Genomic DNA, 18,289 nt, shown 5'->3' on the forward strand with positions numbered 1-18,289 from the left:
CATAACAATTAGGTGGATAACAACATATAACTGGATCAACAAAGAAATACCTATATCACTTCCAAGACTGAACAAAACTACCATTTTGCCGTGCAAACACACGGGGAAAGTTCTAGACATCAAATACAATGCATAGAATACACGAAACCTCACTCACACATGGCACATAACTCACTCAATATCGGACTCATCGAGACACTCTAGTCAAAGCAGTTAAGCAAAGTTATGATCATACAATTTAAGGTACTTATATAAGAGTCAAAAACTGAGCATAAGCGTCACAACTAAAGCACTTACTATTCTCAAGGCATAATAAAGTCAAGAGATATTACTTTCATTTAAAATCACAACACAAGATCTCCTACTCCTAAAAAAATAAAACTAACTACACCCGGTTCAAGCAAAATCTTTGGAAACGAACTGCGGCATAAAGAAAAATCAAGGGGGAATTCAGACGCTACCTAACAAAAAATCTTTTGTCTTTTTATTTTGACTTACTCCCTCGAGAAACCTGTCGAATGACATCCATCGTCGGGAAAAATAAAAAAAATTTAAAATTTTCAACAAATGAATTACAAAAACACACATACACAGACATTTATACATTCTATACATATATACATCCCCACTCCGCACTTTAAATTGTGTCATGTCCCTATCACACAAACAAAAATCAAGAGGTAGTCTAGTCGGGGTTTGAGTCGAAGTTGGGCTCCATCTCTCGCGTCGGAACTAGTGCACTCTTTCGATTATCCTTCTAACTAGGTTTAATCAATGATTCAACTAGCCTCTTTCGATTACTAAAAAGAATTAATGAACTCAACCAACAAGATAATGCAAAAATATCACAAGTTATGCCTATCTCGATTACGAGAACAAGTGAATTTAGATGCAACAATTAAATCTTACAAAAACGATTCAAATACATAAAAATAGAGTTATAATCCACAAACAATCATCAATACACCAAATCCATCAAAACCCCAAAAGAATCTACTCCATATACATGGAAAAGTTCTTCACAAATGCAATTAAAGTATAGAAAAATATACATTTAATCCAAACCCGGATCTTGAGTGAGGAAGGAATGATGAAATCCTTGTGCTTGTGTTTTTCCAACTCCTCCTTTGGTATCTTAGCCTCCTTAGGTCGAAATATGTCCCCAAAAGTGCCGAAAATAGTGTTTTCTCGTTTATTTAAGCCATCCCCCAATAATCCCCGGGCGAAATTTCCCTTTTTAGCGGAATTGTGAAGTCACTCTAATATATTTGGACTATCGCACCGCATGCCTTTTCGCCCCATGCGGTGCGCTTGTGGCAATTTCCAGAACACTTCACAAAATAATTTCTGGGCATAATTTGCACTAGCGCGTCGCACAGTGAGTCGCATAGTGCGTCGCATTAGTGCAAATTTCTCAGAGTACGGATTTTGCTTTAATTTTGACATCCAGACTTGGTCCTTGACCCCCGAACACAATCCCGGCTTAATCCCTTGGGATTTTACTCAGACTTCAAAGCTCCAAATTACTCTAATTACATCCATAACATCTATATCACTCGGAATTACTCCTACAAGGCATAAAACACACAATAAGTGCAAAACACTAGTGATTAAAGCTCAAACTCAATTAAAGTACTGTTAATTAGAGTGAAATAAGCGACTAAAACATGTAATTATACCCTGCCATCAGAAATCAAGTACCCAAGGTGCATGACCATAACCACGGAGGAACCAATAACACAATACATAATCCGAAAATAACATAATCAAATGCGCAATCAATCATTCAACACACTAATACCTATCTCCCTCAAAGTCCGCTATAAGGCCCAAATAGAACCGCACCATGTGCTCATATAACCAACGGTTCACAATCCCTCATAGCACAGAAGGGTAACTCACAGAACATATCAGAACAACTTTAATCGAATGGCACATCCCTAAACAACAGCAGTACGGAGTCAACCAATCCGACTTGGTGTAGAATACACATCCTTATTGGGCCTACCAATGGACCCCAAACCAATTTTGGTAATCTACAATAGATAAATAACCCTCCTAAAGTTCAAAATGAAGGAACCATAACACATACTATCATTTGTCTAGCTTTGGCCACATCTTCATAGTCCACAACCACGAAACAATTTGTTTTTGAGAACTCCCGGTCTCCAAATCCATAGAACACATGAATCGCCATATCTGATCCCAACTCCACTGCTGAATGTTTAACACATCTCCAATACACGATAATCACACGAGGAATACTTCGATAATTTTTCCATGCCACATAGAAGAATCTGAATATCAGCGGTCTATCAACCATGCGAGTACCGCTATACCAATAAAGCATTCGTAAATCAAAACTTAGTGCGCCTTCTGAGATGTGCACCCTTCTCAGGCAATACCAAATAGTTATAGCATTCATCTAAACAATGGAAACCATCCATGTTGTCTAAGAATTTATGTCCTTCCCTTCAAAACTGACCTGTGACCTTGCACATGCAAATCTCAATCTCACACAACACACCACATCTATCGTGCCATCATAGAAAAAGTACAAAAATCTCATAATCAATTCTGAGTCACAAGCAGACTACATACTTAATTGGCCAGGAACCTTCCATTTGATCTCATCCAAGAGAAAATCATAATACGCAACACGTTCCTCACGCGAGTAGAAAACATACACCTCGAACCGTGGTAGAAACCATCGAGAACTCTTCGAACCCATTTGCACATAACCAAACCATCAGAACTGAATCTCTCTAACTCCACCAAGCCACGCAGGTAGCCAAAACCCAAAAGCATTGCCATGAAACACCTGTAGAGACTCACCACATCATAAGTACCCGAATAACTGATCATACCCATTACCATGCTAATCCAACCTAATATCAAACTATCCTATTTTTATGAGTTCCTTTCAAATTACCCTCAAGGCGACATTTCTCTTTGCTAGAACACCACGATTCTTAATTTAAAATCACCCCACGAGATCCTAGAATAAAATCACACCGCCTTAAGGCCCATAAGCCATTGTATTCCCCATCAAGCACCCCAAAAGTACCACAACCGAGTCACCCACTCTGAAGAGACCTTCTGTGAGTCTAAAGTGATTTCTTTCACCTTCCTGATACTGAAATGTATAATCCATAATGATATAGAAATATAGCGAGTCCATGCACCATCCAATGTAAATCTCAGGTTCTATCCATATACAATTCCGAAAAACCCTCAATTGCTACATATAAATCTTGAACCCATTAGAATCTTCTCGAGAGTCATCTTCTTTGCTCACATATCAATTGCACCGCCCAAATGGGCCAAATGACAAGTTCCCCATTAGCACGATGACGCCCAAAAAAGTAATCCCCACCTTAACACAACCAAGCAAATTCCTACTTCTTGCACACTACATCCTTCACGAATAACCACTCAATCATTCCATGATTCCCATGTACCCATAGAGTGTAATACAACCTATATTCAGAAACTCCCTTACTCGAGTCATCCTCGATCCCAACCTCTGCAAGTCATAACTGATTCACAAATTTACCTCAAGCCGAAACCAATACAACACATAACTGTGCAATCAACTCATCGATAGAAAACTCCCCCACTCGACTCAAAGCCATAGGACAAAGCACTCGATAACTCATAATGCCCATACTCTATTACTGACATGATCCCACACTGAAATTCAACTCAATACTCTATAAGCTCATGTAACACAAACCATCTAATACTTCAAATCATCTACAAACCTCGCATTCCCTATTGTGATGATCAAGTCAACTATTACAACCGATTCAAACTCAGATCACACAAATATAACCCACTTGTAGAAAAGAAAGCCTCCATACAATATCATAAAAATCATACATCCGTAGATTACCTCGCAGGTTATAACCCACCTGCTTAGCCTCAAACTGACATCTCTTTATACCATTTCACTGTCACAACTAATATGCAATCACTTAATCTTCCTGAGTCTGAACTCATCAAAAATACATGAGAATCTAATTCGTTCCACAATTAAACAACATGAATAATCTTTCAACACACTCATAACTCGAGACTATACGTCACATCAAGAAAGAAACCAAGAACCCAATAGTCCTTTTCACATCCAAGAAAACTCTTCTCATCACGTTGAACCCTCTAGAGATCTGATACCAACTTGTCACGGACCAAAAACCAACAGTCGTGATGGTCCCTAACCCAACCCGCTAGGTAAGCCAATTAACAATATAATAATAACGATGTGAGTCAAAGATGAGATAACTAAATTTTTATACAACTCCTCAAGGACTGTAGTACAAATCATGAGCTTCTAAGAAATAGACTTTACAAATCTGGTTTGAAATAAATTACACCATTTGTTTGAAATATACATGAACAGATATGAAATACTAAAGCTACCAAGATCATGAGGAAGTTATGACTGGAACGCAGGTACATTTTCAGATCCAGCTCCCATCGTACGCAACAACAGCAACATCCAATATCTGCACGCAAGGTGCAAAAGTATAGTATGAGTACAACCAACCCCATGTACTCAATAAGTAACAAACCTATCCTTAGGTTGAAAGTAGTCACGAGCTGGAACAACAGTCAGAGTCCAATTCCAATAACCAACAACAGTTCATAACAATATAATAAAGATGGTAATAACTCAGAGATAAGATGCTCAACTCGCTCACAGTTACGGAAAAATAGGCATGCTTTTCAAGTATAATAGTCAATTCCAAATCTTTCACCGAAAACACCAAAAACGTACAAGTTAGTTTGAAAACTGTAATTTTCCCAAAAACCTTTTAACAATAAACAAGATGTTTCATTCCCAAATATCATGAGGGAAATACATCTTTATGCTTACATGTCAATATACGGGTGAAATCATGAATGCCACCAAAATAGGGTAGCAGAAGGAAATGCATCTCTATGCATTTATCTCAAGTACGCATGTCAAATGCAATGCCTCTCATTGATGAAATCATGTACTCACACTCTCAGAGTACTTAATCTCATTGCCACATACTTTACACTCACCATGCTCAATCACTAGACACACTCAGTCACTCAGTACTGAACATGGCAGATCCAGTCCAAACATAATAACTGCTAGCAACTGCGCTCATTGGGGAGTGAAGACTCCGGAGGGACACCTTCAGCCCAAGCGCTATAATCTGCATGGATAACTCACATGCTATAGTATCAATATCTGGATCCGCATAGACAACGCACGTGCTATAGTATCAATATCTTCACAATCAGGCCCTCGGCCTCTCTCAGTCATCAATCTCTTCAGTCTCTCGAGCTCACAATACTCACGCTAAGCAGCCTAAGTCAATGATATGAGATGCGACAATATATAATAACAGAGATTCAGATATGATATGTAATATTAAATACAACTGAGTACATAACTGCAACTAAACAAATAACTCAATAGCAAGGAACGACCACTGTGGGTCCCAATAGAGCATATATACTAATCATTATTTCTAGCATAAATTCTAGATCAAGTGCTATAACATTTAGAGTACAATAAAAATGATCATATAAGATATCTACAAGTTCCATGGAATCGACTAAATCATAATTTACATGGTGCACGCCCACACGCCCGTCACCTAGCATATGCGTCACCTAAACATCAATCACATAACACGTAATTCAGAATTTTGATACCCTCTGTACTAAGTTTAGAACTATTACTTACTATGAACAAGCCAAATCCAATACCTAGCAAGCCAAACAATACTCTACAAATGCCATCTCGCGCATACCGACCTCCAAATTGCTCGAAACTAGCCAAAAACAACTCAAATACATCAAATAATGCCAAAGAAAACAAACTCAATCAAGAAAGGTCAAATCTCTAATCAAAATCCCAAATCAATCCAAATGTCAAACCCGGGCCCGCACCTCGAAATCCGACAAAACTCACAAAATCCGACAAGTTATATCATTAGCCTGATAATAACCAGCTTTTATCCAAGTTTTTGTTGCTATGGAATTGTGTAGTTAGGATTGGAAAATTGTGTGGAATAAGAAAAGAATTAGAAGAGGTAGAAGAATGAAATACATTAACTCACTAGAGAAGCATTTCACTTATATACAATTATGTACATGGAGTCATTGGTAATGTGAGTAATTTTATACTATCAGTGTAATGTTAAAAGGGGAAATGGATCTGGGTTAGAGAGTGAGAGCTTGAGTCGGTTACAGAGAGGAGAGAGAAAATCTCAATTCCATTTCTTCAATCTTAATTACAATGTGTATGTACATGCCTATTTATACAACTCACTAACTAGCTAACTTAACTATCTTCTAACATATTCCTTAGCTAACGAATTATGCAACTAACTAAGTACTACTCTATGATGACCCGACGTAACGACCCGACCGGTCATTTCGAGAATTGTAGTCTCGTTCCCCTTTTCTGCTCATTTTTGTTCTTCACTGTTGTTTTATGACTTATCGGGTTAGTTGGTTTGATTTCGGAGAGAATTCAGAGTAAATTGAGACACTTAGTCTCTTAATTGAAAGCTTAAGTTGGAAAAGTCTACCGGATATCGACTTATCTGTAAATGACCTTGCATTGGAATTTTGATGGTTCCGTTAGCTCTGTTGGATGATTCTTGACTTAGGAGCGTGCCCAAATTGTAATTTAGAGATCGGGAGTAGAATTAGGCTTGAAATGGCAAAAGTTATAATTTTGGAAAGTTTGACAGGGAGTGTACTTTTTGATATCGAGGTCAGATTGGATTTTCGGAAGTTAGAGTAGGTTCGTGGTGTCATTTATGACTTGTGTGCAAACTTTTAGCTCAATCGGACTTGATTTGATAAGTTTCAGCGCCGTTTGTTCAATTTGGAAATTTCAAAGTTCATTAGGCTTGAATCCGTGTGGAATTCATGTTTTTATGTTGTTTGAGGTGATTTGAGGGTTTGACTAAGTTCGTATTGGGCTATAAGACTCGTTGGTATGTTTGGTTCAGATCCCGGGGGCCTCGGGTTGAATTCAGATGGTTAACGGACTTGGAAGTAAGTTGAGGAAGCAGCTAAAGTTTTGTTGCTACTGTAGTAATCGCACCTGCTATATTAATTGCTAATTGATGTTTTGTACTCAGTCATGGTTTACTTATATATCATATCTCAGTCTCTTTTTCTTTCTTGCTGATACATTATATTATCTTTGTTTGGGCTGATTTTTATGATTTCTGAGAGCCCGAGAGACTAAAGAGGTTGTTGACTGAGTTAGGGCCTAAGTGTTGAGTTGTGAGCTATATGTATGTAAATGGATCGGGTTGCACACCGCACCGAGCCTTAGGGTGGTATATATGGATCGGGTTTCACGCCGCAACGAGCATCAAGGATGCATATATATATGGATCGGGTTGCATGCCGCAATGAGCCTTATGGATATTTATATGGGATCGTGCTGCATGCCGCAACGATATAGCGCTTGGGCTGAAGCAGGTCTACTTTCTTGTTGAGATTACTGAAAATGAACTATAAGTGTATAGCTTGTCACTATGTTTCAGTTTCTTATTTATTATTGTTACTTACTGAGTTAGTTGTACTCACGCTACACCCTGCACTTCGTTTGCAGATCTAGGAGTTCCCGGTCATAGTGGGTGTTGATATTTGAGCAGCTGATCCCGGAGACTATCGAGATAGCTGCATGGCATTCGCAGGCCTTGGCTCTCCTTTACTATCTTTATTTCATTTCAGTTTTTATTCCTTAGACATTATATTAGACTGTTCCTAGTATAGATGCTCTTGTACTCTATGACACCCTGATTTTGGGAGAGATTGTATTATGTAACGGGTTTATTTCTGTTCCTAAAAGGTTTTCTTAAATATTAATTGCTTATGTCTAAAATTTTAAAGCTTTTACTGTGTTAAGATAGTTGAGTAGTGGCTTGCCTAGTACCACGATAGGCGCCATCACGACAGTAGGTTTTTGGGTCGTGATAAGTTAGTATCAGAGCCTAGGTCACGAGTCATGACCAAGTTTATTATGGTATTGTGGATCGGTACGGAGACGTCTGTACTTATCTTCGAGAGGATGCCGAACCCTTAGGAAACTTCACATTCTTGAATTCTTGTCGTGCGAATCTATTGATTCTGGCAACAAAACTTCTGTTGTTCTATTCTCTCACAGATGGTGAGGACACGTACTACTGGGCATGGTGGATATCCACCAGTACCACCAGTCAGGACTGCAAGAGGCCGAGGTCGCGGTAGGGGCAGAGGTACAGCTCGCACAACAGCTAGGGCATCATCTGCAGATACACCAGTTGCCCCACTTCAGGAGTAGGTTCCAGTTGTGGATGAGCCTATGGGACCAGCTGAGGCACCACATGTGCCCATTGTGATTCCAGGCCTTCAGGAGACCTTAGCTCAGATTCTTACAGTTTGCGCTAATCTTGTTCATGTGGTTTCGGCTCAGGCCGCACCTGCCATTTCTTAGGCCGGGGGAGGTACTCATACCCCTGTTTCCCATACTCCAGATATACAGGGACTTCAGATATCGATAGCACTACCAGCCTAGCCGGTTGCAACTGATCAGGCCCATGTGGTTCCTATTATGTCTGATGATGAGCAGTGGAGATTGGAGAGGTTTGGGAGACTCCAGCCTGCATCTTTCAGTGGTATAGAGGTGGAGGATGCCCAGGATTTCTTGGACAAGTGTTAGAGGATTCTCCATACATCAAGTATTCTAGAGACCAGTGGGGTCTTGTTAACTATTTTTCAGTTCTCTGGGGATGCCTTCAGTTGGTGGGAGGCTTATGAGAGGTATAGGTCGGTCAGCGCAGCACCCCTTACATGCCAGGAGTTCTCCGTCCTGTTTCTGGAGAAGTTTGTGCCTCAGTCCCGCAGAGAAGAGATGTGCAGGCAGTTCGAGGAGCTTCATCAGGGTGATATGTCTGTACGTAGTGCGAGATAAGGTTTTCTGAGTTAGCATGTCATACAGTCTGGGTGGTTCCCACCGATAGGGAAAGGATCAAAAGGTTCATTAATGGCCTTACATTTTAGCTACAATTGCTTATGACTAGAGAAAGGGTGTCCGGTGCAACTTTCAATGAGGTTGTCGACATTGCTCGTCAGATAGAGATGCTCTATAGCCAGGAGCAGATTAAGAGGGAGGCGAAGAGGCCTCGAGGACAGGGTGGATTCGGCGGTGCTCCTTATGGAGGTCAGTTATACCATGGAAGGGGTCGTCCTTATAGGCATGCTCAGACGGCTCGCCCAGTTCACCGTGGTGCATCATCTGGCCATGGTTCACATAGTTATTAGCAGGATCACTCATCTATTAGTGACCTTCTAGCTCATAGTTCGTCCCGTGCTCCATCGGGTCAAAGTTCGTCTATGCCAGGTCCTTCTACCAGTTATCCTGGTGCTTGGGGCTCCCTCTGGTCCCCACCACCCTCACTAGGGAGTTGCTATGAGTGTGGAGAGTTTGTCCATATCAGGAGATATTGTCCCCGCCTTATGGGAGGTCCGGCCCAATAGAGGAGTCAGACTATGGCTTCAGCACCAGTTACTTCACCACCCGCTCAACTAGCTCGGGGTGGGGCCCAGTCAGCTAGAAGTCACCCTAGAGAGGGAGGCCGATCAGGTGGAGGTCATGCCCATTCTATGCTCTACCTACCAGACCACATGCCATTTTTTTCGATGCAGTGATCACAGTTATTGTTTCAGTGTGCCATGGGGATGCTTCAGTATTATTTGACCCTGGTTCCACTTATTCATACATGTCATCGTACTTTGCTCATTATTTGGATATGCCTCGTGATTCTTTAGTTATGCCTGTTCATGTATCTATGCTGGTAGGAGATGCTATTGTTGTGGATTGGGTATACCGATCATGTGTAGTGACAATTGGGGGATTGGAGACAAGAGTTGACCTCTTGTTACTTAGTATGGTTGATTTTGATGTTATCTTGGGTGTGGAGTGGTTGTCCCCATGTCATGTTGTTCTGGGTTGCCACACTAAGATCGTCACATTGGCAATGTCGGGGTTGCCACAGATTGAGTGGAGAGGTTTTCTAGACTATGTTCCCAGTAGAGTGATTTCATACTTAAAGGTTCAGTGAATGGTTGAGAAGGGTTGTCTATCCTATTTGGCCTTTGTGAGGGATGTTAGTGCAGAGTCCCCTACTATTGATTTTGTTCAGGTCGTGCGAGATTTCCCGGATGTGTTTCCTGCAGACCTACAGGGCATGCCACCTGACAGTGATATTGACTTTGGTATTGAATTGGTGATGGGTACTCAGCCTATTTCTATTCCTTCGTACCGTATGGCACTAGCTGAGTTGACGGAGTTGAAGGAGCAACATTAGGAACTCCTTGATAAGGGATTTATTAGGCCTAGTGTGTCACCTTAGGGTGCAACTGTTCTTTTTGTGAAGAAGAAGGATGGTACTATGAGAATGTGCATTAATTATAGGCAATTGAACAAAGTCACAATCAAGAACAAGTATCCTTTCTCGCGCATTGATGACCTATTTTACCAGCTTCAAGGAGCGATGGTGTTCTCCAAGATTGATTTGAGGTCTAGGTATCACCGGTTGAAGATTCGAGACTCGGATATTCTTCAGACAACTTTCATGACTTGTTATGGTCATTATGAGTTCCTTGTGATGTTCTTTGGGCTGACCAACGCCCCAGCAGTGTTCATGCATCTGATGAACAATGTATTTTAGCCTTATCTCGACTCGTTTGTTATTGTGTTCATTGACGATATCCTGGTGTACTCTTGTAGTCATGAGGAGAACGCCCAGTATTTGAGGGTTGTGTTGCAGTGGTTGAGAGAGGAGAAGATTTATGCCAAGTTCTCCAAGTATGAGTTTTGGCTCAGCTCAGTGGCATTCTTGGGGCACGTGGTTTCTAGTGAGGGTATTCAGGTGGATCCGAAGAAGATAGAGGCGGTTAAGAGTTGGCCTAGATCGTCCTCAGCTACGAAGATTAGGAGCTTTCTTGGCTTGTCCGGTTATTATCGTCGCTTCGTGGAGGATTTATCGTCTATTACATCGCCCTTGACCAAATTGACCCAAAAGGGTGCTCCTTTCCGATGGTCGGATGAGTGTGAGGAGAGCTTTCAGAAGCTCAAGACTTCCTTGACCACAGCTCCAGTTCTAGTTTTGCCGTCAGTTTGGGCTCTTATACAGAGTATTGTGATGCTTCTCGTATCGGCATTGGGTGTGTGTTAATTCAAGAGGGTAGAGTGATTGCTTATGCTTCGCGCCAGTTGAAGCCTCGTGAGATGAACTACCATGTTCATGACTTGGAGTTAGTTGCCATCGTTCATGGATTGAAGATTTAGATGCATTACCTCTACGGTGTGTCTTGTGAGGTATTTACAGATCATCAGAGCCTCCAGCATTTTTTCAAACAGAAGGATCTCAATCTAAGGCAACGGAGATGGTTGGAGCTGCTAAAGGACTATGACATCACTATTCTGTATCATCCGGGGAAGGCCAATGTTGTGGCTGATGTCTTGAGTGTGGGTAGTCTTGCTTTTCTTCCCGTTGGAGAGAGACCTCTTACAGTTGATGTTCAGGTTTTGGCCAACCGGTTCGTGAGATTGGAGATTTCAGAGCCCAGCCGGGTTCTTGCTTGTGTGGTTTCTCGGTCGTCCTTATTTGATCACATCAGAGAGCGCCAGTATAATGATCCTCATTTACATATGCTCAAGGACATGGTTCAGCACGGTGATGCCAGAGATGTGACTATTGGGGATGATGGGGTATTGAGGATGTAGGGTCGAATTTGTGTGCCCAATGTGGATGGGCTACATGAGTTGATTCTTGAGGAGGCCCACAGTTCACGGTATTCCATTCATCCGGGTGCCACGAAAATGTATCAGGACTTGAGGCAACACTATTGGTGGAGGAGGATGAAGAAGGACATACTGGGGTTTGTAGCTTGATGCCTTAACTATCAACAGATAAAATATAAGCATCAGAGACCGGGTGGCTTGCTTCAGATGATAGATATTCCAGAATAAAAGTGGGAGCGGATCACCATAGATTTCGTAGTTGGGTTCTCACGGACTTCGAGGAAGTTTGATGCTATTTGGGTGATTGTGGATTGGCTGACCAAGTCCGCGCACTTCATTCCAGTGGGCACCACTTATTCTTCAGAGCGGCTGGCTGAGATTTACATCCGAGAGTGTCCTCCTTCACGGTGTGCCAGTTTCTATCATTTCAGATAGAGGCACGCAGTTTACATCGCAGGTTTAGAGAGCCGTGTAGCAAGAGTTGGGCACTCAGGTGGAGTTGAGTACATCATTTCACCCTTATAAGGACGGGGAGTCCGAGCACACTATTCATATATTGGAGGATATGCTACATGCGTATGTCATTGATTTTGGGGGTTCATGGGACCAGTTTCTGCCACTCCCGGAGTTTGCTTACAATAAAAGTTATCAGTCGAGCATCCAGATGGACCTGTATGAGGCTTTGTATGGGAGGCGATGTAGATCTTCAGTGGGTTAGTTTGAGCCCGGTGAGCCTAGGCTGTTGGGAACAGACTTAGTTCAGGATGCATTGGACAAGGTTAAATTGATTCAGGAGTGGCTTCATACAGTGCAATCTAGACAGAAGAGCTATGCCGACAGGAAGGTCCGTGATGTGTCTTACATTGTTGGGGAGAAGGTTCTGCTGAAGGTTTCACTCATGAAGGGTGTTATGCGGTTTGGGAAGAAGGGCAAGTTGAGCCCTCGATTCATTGGGCCATTTGAGGTACTTCAGAGGATTGGGGAAGTGGCTTACAAGCTTGCCTTGACACCTAGCTTGTAAAGTGTGCATCCAGTAAATCATGTTTATATGCTCTGAAAGTATGTTGGAGACCTGTCTCATGTTTTGGATTTCGGCACAGTTCAGTTGGATGGTGATTTGACTTATGATGTGGAGCCGGTGGCTATTCTGGGTCGATGGGTTTGAAAGTTGAGGTCAAAGGATATAGCTTCAATGAAGGTGCGGTGGAGAGGTCAGCCCATTGAGGAGGCTACTTGGGAGACCGAGCGGGAGATGCAAAGCAGATATATACGCCTATTTGAGACTCCAGGTATGTTTCTAGACCCGTTCGAGGACGAACGTTTGTTTAAAATGGGGAGGATGTAACGACCCGACCGGTTGTTTCGAGAGTTGTAGCCTTGTTCCCCTTTTCTGCTCATTTTTGTGCTTCACTATTATTTTATGACTTATCGGGTTAGTTGGTTTGGGTCTAGAGAGAATTCAGAGTGAATTGAGACACTTAGTCTCTTAATTGAAAGCTTAAGTTGAAAAGTCGACCGGATGTTGACTTATGTGTAAACGACCTCGCATTTGAATTTTCATGGTTCCGTTAGCTCCGTTGGGTTATTCTGGACTGAGGAACATGCCCGGATTGTAATTTGGAGGTCGGGAGTAGAATTAGGCTTGAAATGGCGAAAGTTGGAACTTTGGAAAGTTTGACCGGAAGTGGACTTTATATCGGGGTCGGATTGGATTTTCGGAAGTTGGTGTAGGTTCGTGGTGTCATTTATGACTTGTGTGCGAAATTTGAGGTCAATCGGACGTGATTTGATAGGTTTCGACGTCGTTTGTAGAATTTGGAAATTTCAAAGTTCATTAGGCTTGAATCTGTGTGGAATTCGTGTTTTTGACATTGTTTGAGGTTATTTTATGGTTCATACTGGGTTATAAGACTTGTTGGTATGTTTGGTTGAGGTCCCGAGGGCCTCGGGTTGAATTCGGGTGATTAACAGACTTGGCAGTAAGTTGAGGAAGCAGCTGAAGTTTTGTTGTTGCTATAGTAATCGCACCTGCGGAGTGGGAACTGCAGGTGCGAGCCCGCAGAAGCAGGAAAGAGCCCGCAGAAGCGAAAAAGAGGAGGCTTGGCAGTGGCCGCCGGTGCGAGGTTCTTTCCGCACCTGCGAGGCCGCAGATGCGGACCTGTTGAGCATTAAGAGCTTCCGCAGAAGAGGAAAGGAGTGCACTGGTGCGGTAGCTGGAGAAGTTAGTAATTTCCGCAGAAGCAGACTTTCAACCGCAAAAGCGGGACCTCATAAGCGGGATTTGGGCCGCAGGTGCGGAAGACCTGGGCAGAACATATAAATACGAGGTTTTGAGATTTTTCACCATTTCTAACATTTTGAGCTTGGATTTTAGAGGTTTTGTGAGAGCTTTTCAAGGGGAATTCTTGAGGTATGATCCTTGTGTCCATTTTTATTCAATGATTCCATTTCTCCACTAATTTTGCACCTAGTTGGTAAGTGTTTGAGGTGAAATTTGGGGGTTTGAGGCTAGGGATTTGGAGAGTTAATTTTGGGGAATTGAATGGCCATTTGATGTCGGATTTTGATAAATTTGGCATGGTTAGACTCGTGAGTGGATGGGCTTTCTGGTTTTGTAACCTTTGTCGGATTTCGAGACGTGGGCCCAGGGATCGGTTTTGAGCCAATTTCAGATTTTGGCTTATAATTCGTATTTTTCTTATGGAATTAATTCCTTTAGCCGTATTGATTGTGGTGTATTGCTTGTGGCTAGATTCAGGGCGTTAGGAGGCCAATTTGCGAGGCAAGGGCATTTTGGAGTAGAATTTTGGCTCGGATTGAGGTAAGCAACAATTTTAAATCTAGCCCTGAGGGTATGAAATGCCGGATTTTGTTGTTATATGATTGTTTGGTGGTGACGCACATGCTAGGTGCCAAGCGTGTGGGCGTGCACCGTAGGAATTATGACTTGGTCTATTCCGTGGAACTGTAAAGTTGAATAACTTGTTAGCTATATGCTCTCCCTGTGTTATAGAAATTTGACTGCAAATCATGTTAGGAGTCATGCTTAGGCTATGTGACTACACTTTTAAGACCCGCAGAGGTCGTGTACTCGTTGAATTAATTGCTAATTGATGTTTTGTACTCAGTCATGGTTTACTTGTATATCATATCTCAATCTCTTCTTGTTTCTTGATAATACATTATATTATCTTTGTTTGGGATGATTTTTATGATTTCTTAGAGCTAGAGAGACTAGAGAGGTTGGTGACTGAGTTAGGGCCTGAGAGCCAAGTTGTGAGCTGTATGTATGTATATGGATCGGGTTGCACGCCGCAATGAGCCTCAAGGTTGTATATATATATGGATCGGGTTGCACGCCGTAACGAGCCTTATGGCTATTTATATGGGATCGGGCTGCACGCCGCAATGATATAGCGCTTGGGCTGAAAGAGCCCCTACGGAGTCTGTACAACCCTAGTGACCGCAGGTACCTATTGAGTGTGAGTGTTGAGGGCTGAGAGCCGAGTGATGAGCTATTGAGAATGATTGAGTGATTGTTGCCCTGAGAGGCGGTATTCGCTTCCATTGTTGTTGCGTATAGTTGTTATATGTCATTGTTTTGAAACTTCTGAGGGATATTATATCAGGATTTTACTCGAACTTGGCATTTATAAATTGATTTGACTTAAACTGCCAAACTTTAAAGCAGGATAATTTCTTGTTGAGATTACTGAAAATGAACTATAACTGCATAGCTCGTCACTATCTTTAAGTTCCTTATTTATTATTGTTACTTACTGAGTTAGTTGTACTCAGGTGTGCAACTCCATGTGTTCCCGATCATAGCGAGTATTGGTATTTGAGCAGCTGATCCCGGAGACTATCGAGGTAGTTGCATGGCGTTCGCAGGTCTTGGCTCTCCTTCATTATCTTTATCGCATTTAAGTTCTTATTCCTTAGACATTATATTAGACCATTCCCGGTATAGATGTACATGTACTCGATGACTCCCCTGTTTTGGGATAGATTGTATTATGTAGCGGGTTTATTTATGTTCCTAAAAGGTTTTCTTAAATATTAATTGCTTCCGTTTAAAATTTTAAAGCTTTTACTGTGTTAAGATAGTTGAGTAGTGGCTTTCCTAGTACCAAGATAGGCGCCATCACGACGGTTGGTTTTTGGGCAGTGACACCCGATAGGTCATCTTTAAATTAAATAATTATTTATGTATTCTAAAATCTCAAATAGCACCTTTCAGTATTCCTCGACTTGCGTGCGCAGTCCGCAAATATTTCCAGAAAGTTGTATGTGAAAAATTGATTAATTATTTGAGACCTCGAGTAGGTCTGCGTTATGTTACGGGACTGGTTGGTATATTTGAACGCGGTCCCGAGTGGCTTGGGTGAGTTTCGGGATAAGTTTTGAACGAGTTTGGGCATATCGACACTCTGATAATGTTTTGGAACAGTTAAGTGCGGAGGGCACATTTTTGAGTGCGGATGTGCGGCTGCAAACTCCCAAAGTGCGGAGGCAATGGTAATTGTCCGGACCGCAGTTGAAAATGTGCGGTCCGCAGAATTCCTCTTGCGGTCGCAGAAAGGAGATTTTGCAGGTTTGATGGTCCGACTTCGGAAGCTTATATCTTATAATTTACAAGGAATTTGGATATTATTGAAAAACAAATATTGTATCCCTTTGAGTCTAATTTCTAGAAAGGTATTGCATTAATCATTTGGACATTTATAGAGAAAGTTATGGTCAATTTACTGAAGCCTGGTAGTACAGAACTGCTGAAGTGTGGCCGTAAAATATGGGATGTGCGGACCGCACAAAAAACTGTGCGGTCAGCACATAGGGAGATCGGATGTGGTACCATATAAATGAGGGTTTCATCGTTTTTTTCATTTTTGGACCTAGAGAGCTCGGTTTGTGGCGATTGTTCGTGGGTTTTTCGAGAAATTCATCTGGGTAAGTGATTCTAACTCGGATTTGGTTAATATACATGATTATATAATTGTTTTCACCGTTCAATTATAATTTTGAGATGGAAATTTGGGAAAAATTATAGAAACTTCATAAACTATAAGTTTAGGATTCGAAGGGCAATCCGATGTCGGAATTCGATAATTTTTGTATGGTTGAACTCATATCGGAATGGGTTTTCGGATTTCGTGATTTTTCGTCGGGTTTCGTAAAGTGAGTCCCACATTGACTTTTGGTTGACTCTTCCGAAAATGACTTAAATTAAGTTTCTTTTGAATTGTGAATAATTTCTAAAGCTCAAATTGAATTGTTGGTAAATAATTTGCTAGGTTTGATTTGTTTGGAGAATAATTCGAAAGGAACAGTTGTGGTCGAGTGATCGTTTGAAATTGCGGAACAAGGTAAGTGATGTGGTTAACCTTGACTTGAGGGAATAAAACCCTTGAATTATTTGTTACGTGAAATTCATGTGTAACGATGTATAGGCAAGGTGACGAGTTCCTATACGTCGTCAAATTGATTGTTTGCATATTTATCTGGAAATCATAAATTATTTTCTTTATCATGAGTTAATTATTATATTAATTATTTCTCTCATATTCCTCGCCAAATATTAAGTCTTGAATTCATGCTATAATTGCTACATGCCTATTTGACTTATGTGACTGAAATCCTACTTGACATTTAGTATATTAGATATTAAATTACCTATTTTCTCCCTAATTTCCATAATTAATTGCTACTTGTCATTACTTGTTTCCTAAATAATTTATAAATATTGTATGCTTTGTTGCCTAATAATTTCTTATCGAATGTGGTATTTATTGTAGTATTCTTTATTACATTTAAGAGTTGTTAAATTATATTGTTGGAGCAGGTTACACGCCGCAACGGAGATAAAGATGAATATATTGGGGGATCGGGGTTGCACGATGCAACGGATTATATTTTAAGTTTATATTGTTGGAGCGAGTTGCGCGTTGCAATAGAATTTAACTGAAGGATTATATTGGGGGAACGGGTTGCATGCCGCAACAGAATGAGAAAAGAAATAATTGGTTGTGACTGCTGAAATAATTTCAATTATTGATATGATTTACATATTTTACTTCTATTCGTGTTATTATCTTTATTATTATTATTGCGTACAGGTTAATGTAAGTGACTTGCCTTAGCCTCGTCACTACGTCGTCGAGGTTAGGCTCGAAACTTACAGAGTACATGTGGTCAGTTGTACTCATACTACACTTTGCACTTCTTGTGCAGATTCAGCCATTGGTAATAGAAGAGTACTGTAGATTTTGCTCGGATTTAGCTATCAGTGGAGACTCGAGGTATAGATGCACGGCGTTCGCAGCTCTGAAGTCTCCTTCTACTTTAATTTAGTTTTGTGCTTTCTTTCACGCAACTTTAGTTTTATTCTGACCCTTGTTTGTATTATTCTAGAAGCTCGTGCACTTGTGATTCCAGTTCTGGGATGGTATTTAGACGACGTTATTATTTTGGATTGTTCACTTTAATTCAGATATT

Source organism: Nicotiana tabacum, chromosome 18 (assembly GCF_000715075.1).
Source record: "Nicotiana tabacum cultivar K326 chromosome 18, ASM71507v2, whole genome shotgun sequence".
NCBI lineage: Eukaryota > Viridiplantae > Streptophyta > Magnoliopsida > Solanales > Solanaceae > Nicotiana > Nicotiana tabacum.